At 35.4% G+C, this 3,985-nt stretch overlaps 1 long non-coding RNA gene across 1 annotated transcript; it reads left to right on the top strand.

Annotated features, from left to right (window-relative positions):
* Window positions 1-985: 985 nt before the first annotated feature.
* On the top strand, window positions 986-3,630 carry LOC149831178 (uncharacterized). Its single transcript, XR_016432992.1, has 2 exons — window positions 986-1,060; window positions 3,323-3,630. It is a non-coding gene; the product is annotated as an uncharacterized LOC149831178 (long non-coding RNA).
* The last annotated feature ends 355 nt before the right edge of the window (window positions 3,631-3,985 follow it).

Here is a 3,985-nt window from a genome sequence, read left to right as displayed (position 1 = left end):
AACAAAGGTGTTCTCAATATGGTCAGGATCCAAAATAGTATAGGATGAGTTAGGCAGGTGTTGAAACCGGTTTTGGTTAAATGCACTAGTTGGTTGAAGTGACTCAAATGAGATATTAGGGGGGGTGAACCGGACCAGTTCAAGTATGAACCGGTTCAGTGGGGCTCATTTGGAAAAAAGAAAGGATGGGTGAGTGAGTGACAGGTTAGGGTTTTCATAAAAAAGTTTGTTAATTTTGATAAAAAAAAAACTACCTATTCAGATGACTTTTAAAAAGATAAAATCTGTTTTAAAAATATGAATCATATACAAGATACAAATATAAAAAAATTAAAAAAACATAAAATATAAATAGATCTAAATGAATCTTTATAGAACCGAGTCTCCACTCCTGGATCATAATTACAGTTAGGTAATACTTAGCTTAGTTAATCATCTCAACACTATTTTAAATAGGTATTTGTCTTAAATATTTAAAACCCGAGGTAGCTAAACATAATTTGTTCATATGTTGGATCCTATATGATACTCAACAATTTATGTCATTACGACTCTAAAAGCATGAACACATGTTAGTAGGACATAAATTCGGTTCGGGTTCAGGATAATTCCTGTGCATCTTATAATTTTTCTAAACAACCAATTGGGTTGGATCATAGAGATGTTCATTAAATCAAAATAGCTCACCCGTCTTTTCTTAAATAGGTCCAAGTTTTGGACCTGACCCGACTCATGGCTCTATTATGTCAGATTTGGGTCGGGCCCAACCGGCTGTATCGTTATCATACTAGCCCTCCTCCACGCTAGATCGAATGACGAAAATACTTGGAACTATCATTAAATTGACGAAAAGATGCTTCAAAGGCAATGCATCAGAATACAGAAGAGGTTATTATAGTAAATTTCAAGAAAGAAGATGCCCCCAAGGGTAATCTTGAGGAACTCGAGGGTTAGGGTTCACTTCTTCCGTTCCCTATAAAGGGCGCTCTTCGGCCCCTATTTTCTCTTCATTCTCTGTGGTTCGGAGGAGAAGAAAAAGAGGGATAAGATGAGAGCAAAGGTGAGTTTCTGCATCCTCTAGATCTCCTGGTTGTTGGGTTTCTTGTTTTGGGGGTTCTTGTTGGGAAATCCTAGAACCCTAATATGATTGTTGATTGTTTTTAAGATAGAAGTAAGGAAGATCGGTCGTTTATTAAACTTTTCGTTTTACTTGTTATCGGAATCCTGATGGATATGATACCTGAGTGTTTTTTGATTAATTTTTTGCCTGCGTTATTTGTTTTCGGAAACTTTTCTTTTTGTTTTATTTGGTTGGGAATATGGAATGCAATGGGTTGTTTGGGATTTATTCTGGGTTTGGTTTGGTGATGAACTGGTAAATCTTATATACGTTGAACTCTTAACATCGCTCTGTTTGTGATATGTTTTTGGCCTTTTGTTTAGAAGGGAGTCATCCACCAGTTAGCATTTCCATTATTTCCCCGTTCTGAGCAAAAAATTATAAAAATCTCATTTTTTGGGGCGTATTTATAATGATTTAAAGTATCTTATCTTCAGTTTTATTTTCTTCCCCTTGTTGAATCGTTTTTTCAGCACCCGTGTGTTGATAAATTGAGTGCAGATAACTAATAGCTTTTGTGTTTGGACTATGAATTGAACGTGTGGTGCGTTTAACTTTTTAGAGAATAGAAACTCTATACCGTATATTTTTCAAATATTAGCTTTTTTATTGAATTTAGTTATGTTATGAATTTATGTTCTTTGGTGCTAATGAAGTGAACTTGTTTCTGTTACTAGTTTATTAATATCTTGTATAAATAACATTTTCTGTATTGTTCACTGGCTAATTGGGTGTTTCATATTTTGTTAAATATCCTGATTTAGATAAATTGGATGGCTTGTTTTTTTAGTAATTGTGACTCTTCTCTTCCCACAGGCTTATATATGCTATTTTTCTTATTTTGTTGCTTTCTTGGAATTTCCAATCAAATTTGTAAAATATAATTGAGGAAAACAGTTTGTGGCAAGCAATGACGAAGATTGCATCGATCAATTGAAGCTTCTTTTATGAGCTAGCAATGTTGCTCCTCTTCCATGACTCTGATGCTTGCCTTCCTACTGACCTCTCCAACAGGCCAAAACTATTTATGTTGGATTTTCTAGTTGTTAACTTTTCGTAGAATGTACTTCTGCTCATGATGTGATTTAAAAATTATCCTCCTTTTCAAGATTCATTATGGTTTTCATGTTCATTTTCTGTACGTTGTTCTACCAAAGAAAGAACCTTATGGTTGAAATTTGGAGCATGTGAATTTGTTCTACTCTAGCTAAGATCTTGAAGTTTGCATTGATGATGTTAATGCTTTTGGATTGAACTTTATTTTTTCCACCATCACCACTGCCGTCGTTATGATCTGTTTAGAAGTTCAACTTCATCTCACACTCCAGCATTGTGAATCTTTTGTTGAATCAGTAGCTTGGCTTGTGATCTTGTGCAAGTCTTTTACCGTGATTGATATAAGGTAGCTGGACCAGTAATAGTCAAGTTTTCTTGACTGAGGGATCTTGATTTTAAATCCCTTTGTGTTCATCCAGCTTAATTATTAAAAAAATGTTAGAATTTGATTTAACATATGCCTCTTCTTTCAGCTTCAAGAAAATGATTGTGCATTTATTTCTTGCTGGCTTTGTTCTGGAGGCAGATAATAACACTAGAGGATGGGACTTGTTTTTTCATTGATTTTTTTTCTTTTGGATGGTTCCAACTCAGACATTTGCTGTCTTATTCTTTTTATCTTCAATCCACTAAATAGTTAAGTTGTCCCAGCACTTTGTGCATATTTTCATCATATTTAGAAAATGTTCTTTTAGGGAAATATTTGTAGCCAAATCTCATGAGAGAGAGAGCATTACCAATTCAACTCCGATTCAAATGGGTAGTGGACTCATTCTATCTGAATCGGTCGATTCAGGCTGATTTTAGCAACATTTGGAAATAGAACTTCGAATGTCAAGTTTTTTCTGCAGTGGAGTGGATTTTTCCATGGTATTCTTCAAATGCCTAGTTTATGTTTTTGCCATTGTGATTCACATGGGTTGCTACAACTGAAAAGGCTCTTTTGTTGCTTATTAGGGTACTTGCCATTTGAGTTGGTATGATTTCTTCTTGGTTTTTTGGCCTTGAGAATTTGGGTTGATTTCCTGGTATGTTGTTTCTTGAGTCATTGGTGCTTGTACTTTTTTTTATGGCAATATTCTCAGGCCTCTTTATAACTCTGGATTTATATTGACTTGAAGATACTCCTTACTTTTGTTTCTGCAGTGGAAGAAGAAGCGCATGAGGCGTTTGAAGAGAAAGCGCCGAAAGATGAGGCAGAGATCGAAGTAGGCATGATGGGCTTGTTGCTGAGTGGCAGCAGTTTGACACCATTGGTTGCTTGCTATCTTAATTGCGGGTATCAGGGATTCTGGTATGGATTCCTTTCTACCTGTACTTGGGGAAGTTCTGCGTTTGAGGGACCACTAGACCCTCTCTTTCAGTCCTGCAATTTGTTGAGTGAACGGTTGGAATCAAGTACTCTAATGTTACACTTTATTGAACGAGTTTTGTTTAATCATCTGTGTTTTTCTTGATATGCGTTCAAGTTCTTACAGAATTACCGATTCATCTTGGTTTTTGTTTGGTGTCGCAATTGGAGTGATTTTGAGTATTGATTTCTTGTTGGTGGCATTCTGCTTTTTTTCCCAGTCTATTTGATGTTTGATTCTTAGGTAGGTTTGGTTGTGTTTTCTAAAAGTTAAAATACTGTTCAAAGGAGATTCACTTTTTAAATGTCACTTTTGGGGTTCTTTGTTAACACACTTTGTACTAGTCTTGTTTTTGGGGTCTAAAGTTTTATGATTGGTTGCTTTTGGGGTACTGTTCAAATGAAATTCACTTTCTAAATTCCAATCACATGAGAATCAACCAAACACTCCCTTTAAT

The sequence above is a fragment of the Nuphar pumila genome, chromosome 7 (assembly GCF_984573655.1).
Source record: "Nuphar pumila chromosome 7, dmNupPumi1.hap1.1, whole genome shotgun sequence".
Classification (NCBI taxonomy): Eukaryota; Viridiplantae; Streptophyta; class Magnoliopsida; order Nymphaeales; family Nymphaeaceae; genus Nuphar; species Nuphar pumila.
This window is presented reverse-complemented; position numbering and strand designations above follow the sequence as displayed.